Here is a 20,277-nt window from a genome sequence, read left to right on the forward strand (position 1 = left end):
GCTCGTGGTCACGCGGTCGCGTTCTCGCTTCCCGAGCACGGGGTCCCGGGTTCGATTCCCGGCGGGGACAGGGATTTTCACCTGCCTCGATGTGACTTGGTGTTTGTGTTGTCCTTATCGTTTCATCATCATCAGGAAAGTGGCGAGGTTGGGCTGAGCAAAGGTTCGGAATTTGTACAGGCGCTGATAACCTCGCAGTTGAGCGCCCCACAAACCAAACATCATCATCATATATTGTGAAAAGCAATGGTCCCATAACATTCCCCTGTGGCACGCCAGAGGTTACTTTAACGTCTGTAGGCGTTCGTAGATTTTACGTGCGGCCAAACGCAGCTGGTTGTCGTTCTACCTGTCAGAACTGCAGCTCTTATAATATACATACGCAGCCATGGTGTGTACACGTTCGACATTATACTGACATTCGGCCATCTCTTTGGATGCTTCACTGTTTTTGGTAGGCAGTGCATATCGATTGCAACCTATCATTATAGGGCACTCTTGGGAGTGCTGCGACAAACTTCACATACACTGGCGCGTCTATGAGCGGGACCACAGGACACATTCAGGAGTTGCCGTGCGGCGTCCAGTGGGGGGGGGGGGGGGGGGGGGGGGCAGGAAGCTGCGACCTGCAGCAGCAGCGGCGGCGGCGGCGGCCCGGAACCTGAAGAACTGGCCGAGCCCGCTGGAATGTCGCCTCGTCCCGTGGGCGAGACCGCAGAGTCCCGGCGAGCCCGGCCACGCGACGGTCGACGGCGGCACAGCTCCCAAAAACAGCCAGTGGCGGCCTTCTGCCTGCTGCAGGCGCGCACCGCAACACAAGTTGCAGCGGCTGCGAGCGCCGCGTGAAAGCAGGCGAGGTCGCGACGGACCGCGGCGCCAGGGCTGGCTTGTGCAGTGTCTGCTGCGCATTCGCAGTGCAGACTTCCCGCTTAGGCACTCCGCCACTGCACACAGCTGTCGCTAGTGCTGTTACGGTGCCATAACCTTCAAACTTATCTGTCAAATCAGCTGTTTCCTATCCACCGGTTTGCGAAACGAGCGCACAGATGACGCAACGTGTATTGTTGAAGCTGGAAGTGCTTGTTTTGACAAAAAGTCTGCACAGTATTACCTCACAGACTACCAGAACAGGTTCAGTCCGTGTCAAACAGGTTAGCGGAAGTGATACATAGAAGAGGAAGGCCTAGCAAATACAAACATTGTCGTTATAAACTACTGGCTATTAAAATTTCTACACCAAGAAGAAATGAAGATGATAAACGGGTATTCATTGGACAAATATATTATACTAGAACTGACATGCGATTTCACTTTTTCACGCAATTTGCGTGCATAGATCCTGAGAAATCAGTATCCAAAACAACCACCTTTGGCCGTAATAACGGCCTTGATACGCCTGGGCATAGAGTAAAACAGAGCTCGGATGGCGTGTACAGGTACAGCTTCAAAACGATACCATAGTTCATCAAGAGTAGTGACTGGCGGATTGTGACGAGCCAGTTGTTCGGCCACCATTGACCAGACGTTTTCAATTGGTGGCAGATTTGGAGAATGTGCTGGGCAGGGCAGCATTCGAACTATTTCTGTATCCAGAAAGGCCCGTACAGGACCTGAAACATGCGGTCGTGCATTATCCTGCTGAAATTTAGAGTTTCGCAGGGATCGAATGAAGGGTAGAGCCACGAGTCGTAACACATCTGAAATGTAACGTCCACTGTTCAAAGTGCCGTCATTGCGAACAAGAGGTGACCGAGACGTGTGGCCCGCTGTGGGTGGCCGAGCGGTTCTAGGCGCTACAGTTCTAAGTTCTAGGGAACTGATGACCTTCGAAGTTAAGTCTCATAGTGCTCAGAGCCATTTTGATCGAGACATGTAACCAGTGGCACCCCATACCATGACGCCGGGTGATATGCCAGTATGGCGATGACGAATACTCCCTTCCAATGTGCGTTCTCCGCGATGTCTGATGCTACCATCATGATGCTGTAAACAGAACCTGGATTCATCCGAAAAAATGACATTTTGCCATTCGTGCACCCAGGTTCGTCGTTGAGTACATCAGCGCAGGCGCTCCTGTCTGTGATGCAGCGTCAAGGGTAACCGCAGCAATGGTCTCCGAGCTGATAGTCCATGCTGCTGCAAACGTCGTCCAACTGTTCGTGCAGATGGTTGTCGTCTTCCAAACGTCCCCATCTGTTGACTCAGGAATCGAGACGTGGCTGCACGATCTCATAGAGCAATGCGGATAAGATGCCTGTCATCTCGGCTGGTAGTGATACGAGGTCGTTGGGATCCAGCAAGGCGTTCCGTATTACCCTCCTGAACCCACCGATTCCATATTCTGCTAACAGTCATTGGATCTCGACCAACGCGAGCAGCAATGTCACGATACGACAAACCGCAATCGCGATAGGCTACAATCCGACCTTTATCAAAGTCGGAAACGTGATGGTACGCATTTCTCCTCCTTATAAGAGGCATCATAACAACGTTTCACCAGGCAACGCCGGGCAACTGCTGCTTGTGTATGAGAAATCGGTTGGAAACTTTCGTCATGTCAGCACGTTGTAGGGTTCGCCACCGGAGCCAACCTTGTGTGAATACCCTGAAAAGCAAATCATTTGCATATCACAGCATCTTCTTCCTGTCGGTTAAATTTTTCCTCTGTAGCACGTTATCTTCTTGGTGTAGCAGTTTTAATGGCCAGTGGTGTATTTAAGTACATTGTTATGTTGTTTGTACGAGTATGTACGCATACTTTTTTCCTCACTGTGTGACGCCAGCAGGTATTTAATTCTTTTATATGTGCAGATTAGGAAGGAAACCTCATACCGTTAGTTTACGAAATAACATCTCACGGTGTGATCCTCAGTTCTGATAAATACAGTTATTCTACACGACCGACGGTGTATGAATACTTTTTTCCATGACAGTGTGAAAAGCTGTGGTCCTATGTAACACACCCTTGTGCTATGCCCGAAGTTAGTTTTACTTTTGAAGATTTCTCTCCGTTGAGAAAGATAGTTGTGCTAAGTTTGCTACAAACTCTTTTGTCCAATCACACAACTAGCCTTATATTCCGTAAGCTCGTATTTAGTTCATGAGCCAGCAGTGCAGGACTGTATCTAACGCAATTCGATTGTCAAGGGACATAGCATCATGGAGTGCAGCCAACTGCTGAGTTCTGAGTCTCGTGTACGAACAGCGGATTTCACACGAACGTTGTTTTCGGAACGGTGGTTGACTCCCACAGAGGAGATTTTCTATCTCTGTAAATGCCATAATCCGCAAGTATAAAGTTTTCCAACAGATTGACGTCAGAGATGTTGGCATTTAGTTATTTGCGTTAGTTCGACAACCCTGCGTGAAAATGTATGTAAGTAGGAAACTGCATATGGTAAACCAGGCGTTATACACGTTTATAATACAAACTCTTAATTGTACATCAGAATTACGAAAAATATTGGTTTGAGTGAGCATTTAACTCGTCAATTGGCTGAATATAATGTGTTGTGGTGTGATAGAAGCTCTGGTTTCCCTAAGGTGTTCACAGATATTAAGTCTGATCCTATGCATTGTTTTGCCAACAGGTGAGAACTAGTTAGTCCTCTGTGGACCGTGTTCACGATTGTTGTCACTGCTCACTGCAACACACTGAGGAGTTCGTACAATGATGGCTTTCAAGACCGGATATCTTGGCTACTGTGTTCAGTTGTCTAACGCTGAAATCGTAACTCTTTCTAGATCAGAGGTGCTCAACCTTGTCAGGCTTGAGATCTATTACAAGCAATTTAGTCCATTTACACATTACTGACTTACAAATGCCATAAAGGATCAAGCACAAAACAATAATTTTTCAGAGCCAACCGCAAAAAATCTGTAGGATAGGATCAGTCAGTTCTACACTTATATTTCACCGCGTCCATCGCTGAAAATGCTGCCTCACATGGATACGTTTACTCAAAAATGCTGCAAAACATACGATGCCACTTTCACAGTGTTAGTGAAGGTTTTTACATTCACTAATTCTCAGAAGTGTATCTTCACAGTATTGTAACTTTAAGAGGGTGTCATTTTGAACTCAAATTATTTCCTCTTCAAGTTCAGGGTTACAACAAGAGAAGAGTGTACTCATTTTAATTGAAATACCTTCCCCATCCATGTTTTGGGAAGGTTGAGCTGTGAACTCTAGCACAGGTTTCATTCCCTTGAAATCTGAAATTCGGTTTTCTCACTCTTACTTCATTGCTGTCAAGGTGACTGTATACTTCTTTTCAGCTTCTTGATTCAATAACGTTTGCTGATCCATCAGTTCTGGCTGTATTTGAGGAAAGTATTTCAATCTAATTTCTGTAACTGTGTTATCAAACGGTCACGTTTTTGCACGAAACACTTTATAGAAGGCATAAAAGTTATCACAGTTTGTTTTTTTCCTCGACGTTCTTTAACTCATTTAGTTTTACTGTCATATCAGTTACATATGCCAGAGGCAACAACCAGCTCAAATCATACAGTTATGAGTAATCTTCCTCTCTTGTCAGTTTCGATAACATGTTGTTTTGTGGAAGCTCGAAAAGAGAGGTTTGTGTCGCCTATTGGCGGCGGAGGTTGTTCGCTCTTCTCATAGTAACGCACCGCCAAATTACAGCTCGCGGGTAGTTATATCGTCATACAGGAGAAAATACTGTTGTTTGGCGTGAACGTTGAAGACAATGAAATCCAGACGGAGACGAAAGAGGCGGAGACAGTGTTGCCAGATTTACTGTACCGCCTACAGATACGGTGCGAAACACTCACTGTCGGCTCAACGGTACTTTACGAAAACGGTTCATATTAACAGATTTCGGACTCCAGTCTTGAAAGATCGAATCATAAAGTCATGGAGATAACCCCGTTCATGACGCGCCACCTAATTACAGCTCGCGGGTAGTAATATCGTCATACAGGAGAAAATACTGTTGTTTGGCGTGAACGTTGAAGACAATGAAATCCAGATGGAGACGAAAGAGGCGGAGACAGTGTTGCCAGATTTACTATACCGCCTACAAATACGGTGCGAAACACTCACTGTCGGCTCAATGGTACTTTACGAAAACGGTTCATATTAACAGATTTCGGACTCCGGTCTTGAAAGATTGAATCATAAAGTCATGGAGATAACCCCGTTCATGACGCGCCGCCTAATTACAGCTTGCGGGTAGGAGAAAATACTGTTGTTTGGCATGAACGTTGAAGACAATGAAATCCAGATGGAGACGAAAGAGGCGGAGACAGTGTTGCCAGATTTACTGTACTGCCTACAAATACGGTGCGAAACACTCACTGTCGGCTCAACGGTACTTTACTAAAACGGTTCATATTAACAGATTTCGGACTCCGGTCTTGAAAGATCGAATCATAAAGTCATGGAGATAACCCCGTTCATGACGCGCCGCCTAATTACAGCTCGCGGGTAGTAATATCGTCATACAGGAGAAAATACTGTTGTTTGGCATGAACGTTGAAGGCAATGAAATCCAGATGGAGACGAAAGAGGCGGAGACAGTGTTGCCAGATTTACTATACCGCCTACAAATACGGTGTGAAACACTCACTGTCGGCTCAACGGTACTTTACGAAAACGGTTCATATTAACAGATTTCGAACTCCGGTCTTGAAAGATCGAATCATAAAGTCATGGAGATCGACTGGTCGATCACGATTGACCGGTTCAGCACCCCTGCTCTAGATATGTAAATAGATTCCACCTGTTTTTATCGTATGATATCCTACGAGATATGGGCAGCACTGTGACATCTCATCACACTGCCCACTGTAAAGACAAACACCTTCAGAACATGAAGGAATACAGAATCTGAATTCACCTGTGGTCACGATTTACGGTAAATCAACAAAGGCTAATACTGTTATCAAGTGAAGACATAATGTTTCTCATTGCTATCGGCAGATGTTGACGCCCTGGTTTATATTTCTGGTGATTCTTGCGAATGTCTTATAATGAAAACAACTTTGAAAGTATTGAAGTACAGATTCCAACAAAGTTCGAAGATGTGACAATATTATGTCGTCGTCAAGAATATGTGTTTAATGAAGGACATGTTTCTATAGCTGTTTGTCTTAATGTTCGTATTTGGCTTTGCCTTTAATCCCTAAACTGGTGGCTAAGGTTTAACTTTTCTCGTTTATGAGAAGATTCTATGGGTTCTTTGCCATAAATTTTGTGTGAGGATATGGGGTGGAGTCTGTCATTTTTAGTGGAATTTAATAAATTTATTCTGAATGAGTAGGTAGATAATGGGTTGGCCCAAAAGTTCCCTAGCATGTGCGTGCGCGCGACATACCTGTGTGGACCTGACATAATTGGGAAAGTTTCGCCTGGAGGCGTTGTCAGCGTTTGAAGGCGGTATCTGAGGCCATGGACCACTCTTCCGAGCCGTGGAGTACGACTGGAAGGATGAGCTGGTCCCAGAGGAGGAGTCTACATTCTGCAGTCAGCCCTTCTCCCTTCAGCTGAGAGTACAATCGAGAAAAGTCCGCAACTTTTATTAGCAGCTTTTGTTTCTGCAATGTGAGACGCCTGTCGATTTCCAGTTCTAAGCATGTGGCAGAATCACGCCAAGGGAAATATTGACCAGCAATGGTGAGACGACGATCTAGGAGCTAGATTTTAGTCACGAAGAATTTTACTATCCGCTTGGTTCGGTTTATTTTCTGTATATCACACCACTGGGTGATTTTGTCCAGATATTGTTGAAGCTTTCGATGAATGAAACGAAGATTGCGAAAAGTCTTACAGGTAACTGTGTCATTGGCAAAAAGAGCTATCTCTCCACAGACTCGCTGAACAATATCGTTCGTGTAAATGTGGTACAGGACGGGGCCTAAGAGCAAACCTCAGTTTGTCGCGTCTGGCTAAAACGTGTGCCATTCCTTACGAAAAGCTGACACCTCGTAAGAACGGAATCAATGATCTGGATTATATTCACAGTGTTGATAATGGCTGTGATATGAGGTCAGAGTGAGGTACGGTCAAGTGGGGGGCGCCCCAGGGATCAGTGTTGGGGCCACTCCTATTCCTTATTCATATAAATGATATGTCCGCTAGTATTACGGGTAACTCTAAAGTATTTCTGTTTGCTTATGAAACTAGCTTATTAGTAAAGGATGCTGTGTGCAACACTGGCTCGGTTTCAAATAATGCAGCTCACGACATAAGATCATGGCCTGTAGAAAATTAACTTACCCTAAATCACACTAAGATTCGGTTTTTACAGTTTCTAACACACAATTCAACAAAACCTGACGTTTTAATGTCGCAGAATGGGCATATTATTATTGAAACTGAACAGTTCAAATTTCTAGATGTTCAGATAGATAGTAAACTGTCATGGAAAGCCCAGGTTCAGGATCTTGTTCAGAGACTTAATGCTCCCATTTTTACTATTTGAATGGTATATGAAGTAAGTGACCGTTCGACACGAAAATTAGTCTACTTTGCTTATTTTCATTCGCTTATTTAGTACGGTATTATATTTTGGGGTAACTCTTCGCATTCTAAAAGGATATTTCTGGCTCAGAAACGAGCGCTTCGGGCAATAAGTGGCGTATGTTCGCGAACCTCTTGTCGGCCCCTGTTCAGTAGGCTGGGTATTTTGACAATGGCCTCAATATATACATTCTTTACTGTCGTTTCTTGTTAACAAAATCAGCTCGTTCCCAAGAATAAGCAGCTTTAACTCAGTTAATACTCCGCAGAAATCCAACCCGCATTTGCATCAGTCTTCCTTAACTCTTGTGCAGAAAGGTATGCAGTATACTGAAGTAAGTAAGATACCACAAGAATTCAGAAATCTAAGCAGTAATCCACACACTTGCAAATCGAAACTGAAGAGTCTCCTCATGGGTCACTCCTATTCTGTTGAGGAGTTCCTTGAAAACTTAAGCTGAATCTTATGTTATTGATTGCGTTCACTTAAACTTATGGCTTGACTTTTTGAGTTCATTAACATTTTATTTTTATCTGTTATTACTTTTATGTTGTAACTTCATGTACTGACACGTTCCATGACCTTGTTGATTTGCTCTTCAATTTGGTCCTACGGTGCTTGACGTGTAAAGAAATCCATCGTGTCAGACGTGGTCAATGCTTTTTCTATATCCAAGAATACTGCTCCTGTACATATTCTACTCGCTCTGAGCAGGCAGGCAGCGTCTTTTACAAGAGAACTCCATCTGTTACATCATCGTGCACAGAAATGCATTAAGGAACTAACTGGAGTTGAAGATGTAGTTATGATAGTAATTAATGGTGTATGGACGAAGATAGTTCTTTGTTGGACTGTAATATATAAAGGACTACCGAAATGACGACCTAATCTAACCTGAATAGATAGCAAAAAAAAAAAAACATACCGGTCCAGTATCGATGCATAAGGCTGAAGCCGTAAAGCGCGGGCAAGTGTAAAGGACACATTTACTAGGCACTGGATCTCAAATGGCTGAGGATGCGGATGATGAGAAGAGCGCTCGAAACCCATGTGTGCGTCACTGACTCCTCGCCATGCACGAGTGTAACTTGCGCTTAGATTTACGGAAGGGGCGATAAGATTTCTGTTAGCAGTATAAGCGTAGCCTGGCTTTGAAAGTGTAACGCGGGTGATAGCTCATATCAGAGAACTACCGGGGGCATTAACATTTCATACGTACAAGTCGCACCGTTCGCCCACACCACGGCTGCACACATGTCCCGTTAGCCCTTATGGAAATTTCAGTGGGCTGTTGCTTCCGCTGTACACACATATCGTCGTGGCGAGACCATCGTTCACCGCTATGTGGAGGCATTTCACAGAATGAGTGTCCCACATACCGCCGTCCTTAAATATTTTTTTCTCACTTCTCTCTCCAGTGACGTCAGATGAAGCTGGAAACTAAATATATACTACAAGATACTATCCTACTATAGTTTTCAGGAATCAGTTGCCTTTATACCCGCTTCTACGTGAAACTATTCAAGCGAGTTTGAAAAAAAATGAAAGTGGAAATTTCTGGAAACGTGTACCTAATTCTGCCTATCCCTGTTCTAATAAAGCCTGCCACACGAACTTAGTAGTATATGTCACAGCAGTTGCTAGTCTGGCACACATCCCCATTGCAAAGATCAAAGTTTTCCTGTGTTACGTGATCTGGACGGAATGTAAACACCAACACAGAGATGCCTTAAATGTTTCATTGAAGACAGCTTTTATTTTTATTTTCCAGTTATGTTCCTGCAGCTATTAAAAAAGTAAATCTCATGTATTGACCAATGAACTCTTAGATCCTACCTTTAGAATGCCCTGTGATGATTGAAAACGTTGGATTCCTCTTCAAAAATGAAGCAGACAATTTTCGGTCAGCACGTCGATTGCGATGCGAATTGGAAGCTGAAGACTGTCTCTTATAACTAGATGGAAAGGAATCTGCAATTACTCATCCCGAGTAAGACAGAACAAATTGTATTCCGGATTGATCCAATAATTAGGGAACTTTATTACTTTCTGTTAACTGCTGAATATTGGTTAATATAGTTAAAAACGTATGAGTAAATCTGCATGAGATCTAAGACATCAGTATTGCCAACATAGCCTGTAGGCGATATAGGACATATGATGATGGGGTATATTAAGAACTAACTCAGTTGGCTTTAACGGAAGCTCAACAAGTCTTTTCTGCAAAATATTATTCCGTTTGGCTCTTCAGCTGGTATCAACAGGAAGATATCGTGTCTTACTTATCACGTCTCCATGCCGGAACGAAGGCAAAGAAGTGGCGAATGAAGCTAAAAAACTTCCAGCTCCGACCCTGTCTTCTCTGTTACTGATTTGGAGCTCGATATCAGCGGCACGTGTATGTGTCTTCCGAAAGCTGGGATCTGACTGCATGCGATCAAACATGGTAGGCCTATTGCCTACTGATTAGGTGTGGTTGACATTTGGGACACTCGCGCTGCCTTGGTAGAAAAGTACTGTGTATGGCGAAAATAAGCACACTGGGCAAAAAATTAATTATACCCAGAACCCATCACGCTAATATTGTATAACATCGTCTCTAGCCTTGACAACGGCCGCCATTTTGCGAGCAACGCAGTTCACAAGCTTCTTGGTATGTCGTATGCAGCTGTAGCCACTCATTAATGATTAGCTTCTGTACAGCTACAAAACTATTGGGATGTTGACTGCTACATTTCAACCGCTATTGCAAACAGTCTCATACGTTTTCAGTGGTATTAATCTAAGATCTGCAGATTCATCGGCTCAGTCAAGATGGGATAGGGTGCTTGAATGTACGTCAACCAACCAGGAATGCGTGTGTGCGCAGAAACAGTAACCAGGGCTGTTATCATCTTGGAAGACAGGTGTGTGTGTGTGTGTGTGTGTGTGTGTGTGTGGTTTCGCAGTTTACGGGTGCTCAGTGGCAAAGCTACCAACACCCACACGAAAATCAGTAGGGACAAAGGCGGTTGAAATGGATAACATTTTCGCAAACAGTGAGGAGTAAATTAACAGATCTGCACTCAATCTCTCCCAGCCTCACTCATGGTCGCCCTGAGACACACACTATCTCACATCGCGGAAGATAACGTAAAACCCCTGGGATGAGATAAAAATATAATGAAAACACAAGTAAAACAAGAAAAGAGCTAAAATAAATACACAGGGCAATGTGACCCGATAATAACTCACAAAAAAGCATGAATGAGACAGCCACCCCGGTAATACCTTAAAAATTTCTCCCCAAAATTTTAAGGGAACATGTCGGACGTGGCACAAAACCTTAAAAATTGTACTACAGTCATTTAAAATAGCGAGGAAATCCGCCGAAAAGTCAGTCGCCGCCCTTTGGTCTGAAAATAAAACAGTGTAGTAAAATGTGCTGCACTGTGATCTGTACGCCATAATCAACAGACACTGAAGGGTGCTCCCACTGGATCAAGAAGCCAAACATCTTAGGGCTGTGCCCCAAGTGAAGACAAGTTAGGAGGACCTCATCCCGCCTGCGTGCCTGGAAGGAGGTACACAGTTGCCGGGTAGAGGACTTTTCCAGACGCAGCTGACTGTCGGCCACTTCCAGCCACTCTTCTTTCCAACTCCGCAAGACTCTATACCTCAACAGCGAGGCGACAGCACGCAAGGGGATGGCGTACTTAAGCACTTGAGTATCACGAAATATCTTCTCGCTGCTACATCCGCCTTTTGTCCCCCGCAGTACCGAAGTGCCTTGGAACCCAACAGAAAGCCGGGAGTATTCACAGCATAATCATAATGAAGATGGTTAAAATGGCTCTGAGCACTATGGGACATAACATCTGAGGTCATGAGTCCCCTAGAACTTAGAACTACTTAAACCTAACTAATCTAAAGACATCACACATATCCATGCCCGAGTCAGGATTCGAACCTGCGACCGTAGCGGTCGCGCGGTTCCAGACTGAAGCGCCTAGAACCGCTCGGCCAAAGCGGCCGGCGGGACTGATGACCTCAGATTTTAAGTCCCATAGTGCTTAGAGCCATTTGAACCATTTGAACCTAAAAACGACATCCATGCTAGTCAGCTCTCCAGCCCTCGTCGTTAACCTTCGATACGGATTACCTCCAGGCCAGGCTCGTCTCCCCGTATCCCAGAAGCGGAGCTTTAACGCTCTCAGCTATCCGGGAGGATCATCTCAGTAAAACTGCCTTGCCGGCCAAACAACCCAGCGACGAAACGCACCACTATTCGTTGGATCTTCCCTGTCTCTTCTGCTAACCCAACAGGAGAGCGCTACTGAGATGCTGAAGAACCTGCATTGTCAGACATTTGAAGACAGACGCCAGTTATCCTTCGAAAGCCTACTTACCAAGTTTCAAGAACCAGTACTGAGTGAGGTATCCAGGCATATGCTACAAATCCCTCCCATATTACTCCCACAGGGACCGCGGAGGCAAGATTAAACAAACTACAGAAAATCACTGGTATTAGTATGAAGAATCATCCACCATGCACTTCCCAGCGGTTTGTAGAGTATATAAGAAGATGATGACGTAGATGATGCCACGTCCAACTCCGCACCTGCAACTACAAGACGTCGGATGTAAGTGAACTTGCGTCATCTCCAGTGTCGAGTGAACTCTGTACGCGGGCTAAAGAATCAGGACGTGAAGTAACAAGAGTTATCGCTGATGTCTGGAACTCTCAGTCTAAAGAGAGCATTGTGAAGATGTCTCGATTAGACCACGGAGCATTCTGCTGCGAGCAGAAGAAGGACTAGCAGCGAGAACCCCGTGCCGTGATGCACGCGAGCGCGACATGTTTACGGAGGGCACGCATCTGTAGCGCCGCAACTGCCGCAGACCTCAACACAAGTCTCTGGCGGTCACGAAAGGCCACGAGGTTCCACACGTGCACACACTGAGGGCTGCGGAAGACTTAGAGCTGACGAGGCAGCTTCAGCGTCTCCCGACAATCCCTAGCCCCCAACGTCCGAGTTCCGAAAGACAACCAGGGAGATTAGAACTTAGAACTACTTAAACCTAACTAACCTAAGGACATCACACACATCCATGCCCGAGGCAGGATTCGAACCTGCGACCGTAGCAGTCGCGCGGTTCCGGACTGAGCGCCTAGAACCGCTAGACCACCGCGGCCGGCTGGGCAAGGAGCAGGCTGGAACGAATAGATGACTCCAAAGAAACTGGTACGCCTGCCTAATATCGTGTAGGCCGCCACCACGCGGAAGTGCCGCAACACGACGTGGCATGGACTCGACTAATGTCTGTAAAAGTACTGGGGGGGACTGACACCATGTATCCTGCAAGGTTGTTCATAAATACATAAGAGCACGAGGGAGTGGAAATCTCTTCTGAACAGCACGTTGCAAGGCATCGCAGATATGCTCAACAGTGTTCATGTCTGGAGCAAATGGTTCAAATGGCTCTGAGCACTATGGGACTTAACTTCTGAGGTCATCAGTCCCCTAGAACTTAGAACTACTTAAACCTAACTAACCTAAGGACATCACACACATCCATGCCCGAGGCAGGATTCAAACCTGAGACAGTAGCGGTCGCGCGGTTCCAGGCTGTAGCGCCTAGAACCGCTCGGCCACCCCGGCCGGTTCATGTCTGGAGAGTTTACTGACCAGCGGAAGTACTTCAACTCATAAGAGTGTTACTGGAGCCCATCCATAGCTAGTCTGGACATCTGGGGTGTCGCATGGTCCTGCTGTAATTGCCCAAGTTTGTTGGAATGCACAATGGAGATGAATCGATGCAGGTGATCACACAGGTTGCTTACGTACGTGTCACCTGTGAGAATCGTATCTAGACGTATGAGGGGTCCCATATCACCCCAACTGCACACGCCCCATTTCAAGCCCTCCACCAGCTTGACATGCAGGGTACATGGATTCATGAGGCTGTCCCCATACCCATATGTATCCACCCGTTTTTTACAATTTGAAACGACACTCGTCCGACCAGGTAACATGTTTGCAGTCATTAACAGTCCAATGCCGATGTTGACGGGCCCAGGTGAGGCGTAAGGCTTTGTGTTGTGCAGTCATCAACGGTAGACGAGTGGGTCTTCGGCTCCGAAAGCCCATATCGAAGATGTTCCATTGAATGGTTCGCACGCTGACACTATTTGATAGCCCAGTATTGAAATCTGCAGCAATTTGCGCAAGGGTTGCACTTCTGTCACGTTGAAGGATTCTCTTCAGTCGTCGTTGGTCCCGTTGTTGCAGGATCTTTTTCCGGCCGCAGCGACGTCGGAGATTTGATGTTTTACCGGATTCCTGTTACTCATGGTACGATCGTGAAATGGTGGTGCGGGAGAATCTCCATTCCATCGCTGTCTCGCAGATGCTGTGTCCCATCGCTCGTGCGCCGACTCTAACACCACGTTCAAACTAACTTAAATCTTGATAACCTGCCATTGTAGCAGCAGTAACCGCTGTAACAACTGCGCCAGACACTTGTCTTCTATAGGTGTTGCCGACTGCAGCGCCGTATTCTACCTGTTTACATATGTTCGTATTTGAATAAGCATGCCTATACCAGTTTCTTTGGCACTAAGTGTATCATCATGACCGCCATTACCAACATTAATATCACCAATAGTGCCATCATCCATTCACAGCACTGGGTATTTCCTTCCTTCTGCGACTACATATTCAATCCATTGCCTATGTAAAGAGTGGCAACGGACGCTGTTTTGTACTCGGCACTCTTGTGCATGCCCACAGACCTGCTCCAAGTATCAAGTCAAGGAGAAGATGTTTTAAACACGCATTTCTACATGATTTGTGGTCTTCGTCCCAAGCGGCGGTTCCCTCAGGAGTTCCAGGTCCCAACCCAGAGCGAAAGACGAACTTCTTTTATTTTAAAGATGCTGCTGAAACATTGTTAATGCTGGCGTGTAATATCTCCAAATGCTGTATGATGACAGTGTCTCATACTCAAATCTCAAATGGCTATTGAAATTCTAACTCCGAAACATATGAATGGAAAATGGCAATGTGATCAAAAGAGGAAAGTCCATGATAGATGTATGTCATGCCGTACTTCGTCTTAAAGACCAGCCATGTTTATCAGTTGCAAAACAGAAGATTTCTTCGCCAACAGCACGGGAAGTTTATGTTAAACTTTACATCGTCTGAACCCAGGATTGGAACTGTGTTAAGAAACAGAAGTCAGTACCTAGAGATTTTTACTTATGAATTTAATTTTGTTAATCTCTTGTAAACAAAATCTAAAATAAATGAGAAATTGCTTTTTGGCTACAGTTTTACTATTTGAAATATTGCTACTGTACTTCTGTATTTGTCTAATTACAAATAAGGAGGTTGCACGCAGAGGCTAACATGTCCACAATTTAAAAAAAAAAGAGAGATATGGAATGGAACGGTACATACTGGTTAAGTAGAATTTAAATACATCATGCAGTTTAAGTGAAATCGAACATGTGCCATGACACAAGCCTGTCAAACTACATGGTTCGCAGCAAACATGAACCTGTCCATATATAAATTTCGTGCGTAGAGGAACTAGTCCATTACGGCCAATAGCAGACGCTGATCCAGTCACGTGATTTCCATTCTATTTAAAGCCAGACGTTCTCGAGCAAAGCAGCTGTTAGCATCAGGTTGTACATCTGCCCTCCGTCCTGATAATATTGCATAGTATTAATATCAATAATGATTATTACGAGGACACAGTTACTTACCTGATGACTGCATTTTCGGTAGATCAGAGCTTCTACGAAAAAGACCAACAATTCCAAAAAAGATGAATTTAATTAGGTCTACCATTGAGTGGATGAAATAAGATACATTGGTGAAGATTGAAGAGGTCCGGACAGGAGATTTCTATGTAAAGATCTACGAAATTTAGATCACATAATGGAAGGGAAACGAATTTGCGTATACGAATACGAAGATATGGGAAACACTCATACTGATAAGGAGCCACCTGTATTCTACAGGTCACGGCATGATATACAAGAGCAGAAGTCGCTTTAGAAACGCGAATGGACCATTAGGAAATATTTTCTTAACCACGAGCCGATGAACTTCTCAGCCATTCAATCTCGGATGACAAGAAGAAAGATGTTGATAGTTTACTGTACGCTATTTTCAGAGAGGACTGGCAAAATCAATAGGACATAAGTTGGTGTACATCCATCAATGACGATCTACCCATTTTCTTCAACAAAGAGGTGGAGGAAATTGCTCGTGTTTGTTTAGACGATGCATCTGGTTTATATGTTTAAGCGTAACAGATACGTCAAAGAACCGTTCTAATGATAGGTAATGCCATTTTATCTCATTGTTTTCTGTTATGGTTATAAGAAATACTTTAAATAATTAGCAAGTAACAATAAACTCAGAATTTATGAAACTCTGAATATCAATATTACAGTAAACAGTTTACAATTTTTCCTTCATTTTATGTACTAAATTGTTGTAAACACCTAATGTGATAAAGTGTAGCAAGCGTTATATAATAATATGTAAGTTATTTTGAAGAAACAACATATCATTCGAAGCCGAACATGTGCAAAAGGTTCATGCAAATGAGAATACGTCCATATTTAAATGTAGCTTTTAAAGGAATATTTTCATTATAGAGTTGATTTACAAACAAAAACAGAATTTTGGCACAAAAGTAAAGCCGTTTGCTTTGCAACATGTTATTTTCGTTCATAAGTATGCCTGAAAGAAGTTTTGTGTTAATTGCGAAAAACTGCATTAAGTGGACATATTCGTGTTTTGCATGTTATTTCCTCAAAAAAAGTAGTTATTATGCATTAATGACACTTGAAACAAAAATTTTGTTGCTGGCAATTAGAACCAGTCAGTTTTCTGGTATGACAGAAATAAATTATTTTCTATCTGTCATCGAGAATTGATTTAAGTGTCAGGAAGTCGTTTGTGAAAGTATTTGTATGGAATGTAGCCATGTGTGGAAGTGAAACATGGACGATAAATAGTTTAGACAAGAAGAAAATAGCTTTCGAAATGTGGTGCTACAGAAGAATGCTGAAGATTAGATGGGTAGATCACATAACTAACGAGGAGGTATTGAATAGGATTGGGGAGAAGACTTGACTAGAAGAAGGGATCGGTTGATAGGACATGTTCTGAGTCATCAAGGAATCACAAATTTAGCATTGGAGGGCAGCATGAAAGGTAAAAATCGTAGAGGGAGACCAAGAGATGAATACACTAAGCAGATTCAGAAGTATGTAGGCTGTAGTAGGTGCTGGGAGTTGAAAAGGCTTGCGCAGGATAGAGTAGTATGGAGAGCTGCATCAAACCAGTCTCAGGACTGAAGACCACAACAACAACAACAATCTTTGGTTTGAAAATTGCGAAATGTAGTCATCTAAATGCAAAATATCTATTAACTGTTCTGTTTCATTACTGACAGAATTTTTTTACTGTCATTACATTAGTTTTAGTTTTCGGACCGATGACTTGAACCGCTGTATCTAAGCCATTGTCCGCAATACCCTTCCTTCCAATTGTGTTATTCCATCACTGTACGTAGGAGCACTTCTGTATGTTGAGGATGGAGGAGAGAAGCGACGAAGGCGAGTTGTAAACCGCCCTGGAATAGCACAATCGGTGCGATCATTTCTGCGAAAAGTACAGGTTCTGGGTTCGACTCCGATTCCGGGTCCAACACACAGTTTTAATATGCTGTGAAGTATCAAGTTTACACCAGACTTGCCCAACTTGTTCAACAACAACAAAAAATATTTCATTCATAGGAACTATATCTCTGCACAAAGCAGATCAATATTGTTCCTGTACTGTCACTGGATGTGGATGACCAAAACGGGGCATCTTACGGACGCGCGGAAACTGCGGCGATGGACACTCAGCCGCGGTGGCGCAGTTTAGTCTGCACAAGGAGACCTCGGGGAGAGGAGTGACCGGCTGGCACGGCCTTGCCCCTGGAAAGCGGCAATGCGCCGTCCCAGGGGTCAGCGACCTTAGGAGCCACTCACTGGAGGAGTCGGCGACGGGCGGCTGGACCACACACCGGTACCTCTCCTCCCCTCTCCCCCTACCCCCCTTCTCTCTCTCTCTCTCTCTCTCTCTCTCTCTCTATCTCTCTCTCTCCATCGCATACCGTGTGTAAGCTGGCCTAAGCCGGTTCGGAGTTGGAGAAACCCACAAGGCACGAAAATTTGCTTTATGTTGATTTATTTTCGGTGGATGCACCTTTCCAAGTCTCAAAGAGACATTTAGGTCGTTATTAGTGTTCTCAGTGTTTCCCGTCCTCATTGACAATTTCTTTTCATTTTTTAAAAGTAATGTCCTTACGCTATAAGCTTGTCCCAGATTTTGGAGATCTTTTGATACCAGCTTTAGAGAACATTGTAACGTAGATAATAATGAAACGGCTATTTGTTCTCATTTTAAGAAAGAGATGCAGACAAAGTATGATGCGAAGATCATCTTCGTATCTGTCAATATATTCCTAAAAGATACCGTTTGGATCTACTTGAGAAGTCTGAAATTTTTACTAATTAAAAGAAAAAATACGCGCAAAGGTGGTTAAATGAACAAAGCCATTTCCTTAAGAAAGCCTTCTTTGAAGCATTTGCTGACCTGTTGTGATGTATCTTCTCCCAGTAGTTCCGTTCTTTGGTTTTTCGGATTCCTTTTCCTGCCGCCTCGCACTTGTCTGATGGTAACTTGATTTATCAATTTTTTTTTTTTTTTGCCGGCGTTTTAGCGCAAACTTTCGACTCCCGACCATTAGAGTGGATTTCAGCTACAGGCGGGCGTCATCCGTCCTTGATCTAGTGCACGTCTAGCTTATCGACACCATCAGTTAAGTAATCTGTACTAGCTTTCACTTTGAGAAAGCTATCCCTCAGTGTTATTTAATATTTTCAACAATTTAAGTCTTGTATTTTGCGACTTAATAGTTAACAACTTTATCCTCCTCCAATTCTGAGCTTAGATTTTGTGAATTAAAAGTTAATATTAGTCGCCAATGTGTTGTTTAGGGGCAAAAGACTTAAATAGTAAACTTAAAAAACTGGTATGATTCACCAAAATGTTAGGGCATGCTACATCACGACTCATACATTTTTTAATCCTACTAATGACATGTTTTGAGAGATTCCTTTCATTGATTTTACTTATGAACTAACAGGTGAATTACATAAATATAAAAAAAACACTCCGTCTACAGGCCACAAGTGGCCCATCGGGACCATCCGACCGCTGTGTCATCCACCGAGGAGGATGCGGATAGGAGGGGTGAGGGGACAGCACACCGCTCTCCCAGTTGTTATGATTGGATTCTTGACCGAAGCCGCTACTATTCGGTCGAGTAGCTCCTCAATTGGCATCGCGAGGCTGAGTGCACCCCGAAAAATGGCAACAGCGCATGGCGGCCTGGATGGTCACCCATCCAAGTGCCGACCACGCCCGACAGCGCTTAACTTCGGTGATCTCACGGGAACCGGTGTGTCCACTGCGGCAAGGCCGTTGCAGAATTACATAAATATATTTATGTAAATGCTACAAACTGTTAGTTTATTATAATATTTGAAAATACAATTATAAAATTTTGCATACGAGGCGACTTCAGATTGTAAGCTACACGTAATTATGGTAGCCCAAGTGTTTTATTGGCCTTGAAACGTCACGTTTGTAAATGCATAGGAGACGACTAATAAATAATGGACCAATTACTGTTTCCATCTGCTGGTTACTGTGTTTCTTGCACACACTTTTAAGACCTTGCGCGCGCGCGCGCGCGCACACACACACACACACACACACACACACACACACAGCCTTTGTTCTATTGCTTTTATGTCTGTATGTAACTAATTACAGGTTTCTCTGGTTCTTGTGCCTGCCCTTTTTCATACTTATTCCAGATCAAGAAGGCGTGGCTATCCTTGGCAAGTGCTTGAAGTAAAACTGTTTGCTTTAAATGTTCTTAAGCCAAGTGCAAGACCTTAAAACAGTCGTTTCCTATCCCCATTATCAAATTCAAAGAAATTCAGGAGTATATGAAAAGGTACTGAGAACGCTTCTTGTGCCGTATTATTCACAGATGGAACAGGAGGGAAGGAAATGACTCCGGTACGCCACAAACCAATGGCAGCACTCCTTCCGAGCGCTTGCGGAATACAGGTTGGATTCCCCAGCTGGCCGCTAACGTCTGTTTTCGGGGCCACTTACCCCTCAGGTTCCTCACGACTGATGCAGTTCATAGCTTCCCCTACGAAAATGGTTATCGCAGAGCTACGTGTCGCATCGTACACAGACGGTGCACAATCATGATTGCAAACTAGTCTTAATAATCGTATACTGTGCGAATTTCCGCTTGTTGTCTTACATGTAAGATGTATGTGAAAGACACCATATGCACACATAAAATTAGCAAACCTAATAATGTCGAAAAGCATAGAATGTTGTCCTATAAAAAAAATCAGAGTAATAAATCCTTCTATGGGTTATCCAGTACACCAATTGCCCACGAAAACAAATGCCCTGGATTCGAGTCTCGGTCCAGCACACAGTTTTAATTTGCCAGGAAGTTCCGTATAAGCGCATACTCCGCTGCAGAGTGAAAAGTATTTTTCTGAAAACATTCCCCAGGCTGTAGCTAAGCTACATCTCCGTAATATCGTTTCCTCCTGGAGTGCTAGTCCCGTAAGCTACGTAGGAGACCTCCTGTGAAGTTTCGAAGGTGGGCTATGAGACACTGGCGGGAGTCAAGACCC

The 20,277-nt window shown here is 44.1% G+C and overlaps 1 protein-coding gene and 1 pseudogene across 1 annotated transcript in view; one reads left to right on the forward strand and one right to left on the reverse strand.

Annotated features, from left to right (window-relative positions):
- LOC126282145 (cyclic AMP response element-binding protein A-like) overlaps positions 1-20,277 on the forward strand; it is a 633,124-nt gene that overhangs the window by 496,914 nt on the left and 115,933 nt on the right. The window lies entirely within an intron of this gene.
- Positions 18,915-19,032, reverse strand: LOC126282539 (5S ribosomal RNA; annotated as a pseudogene).

Source organism: Schistocerca gregaria, chromosome 7, assembly GCF_023897955.1.
Source record: "Schistocerca gregaria isolate iqSchGreg1 chromosome 7, iqSchGreg1.2, whole genome shotgun sequence".
In the NCBI taxonomy this organism is placed as follows: domain Eukaryota; kingdom Metazoa; phylum Arthropoda; class Insecta; order Orthoptera; family Acrididae; genus Schistocerca; species Schistocerca gregaria.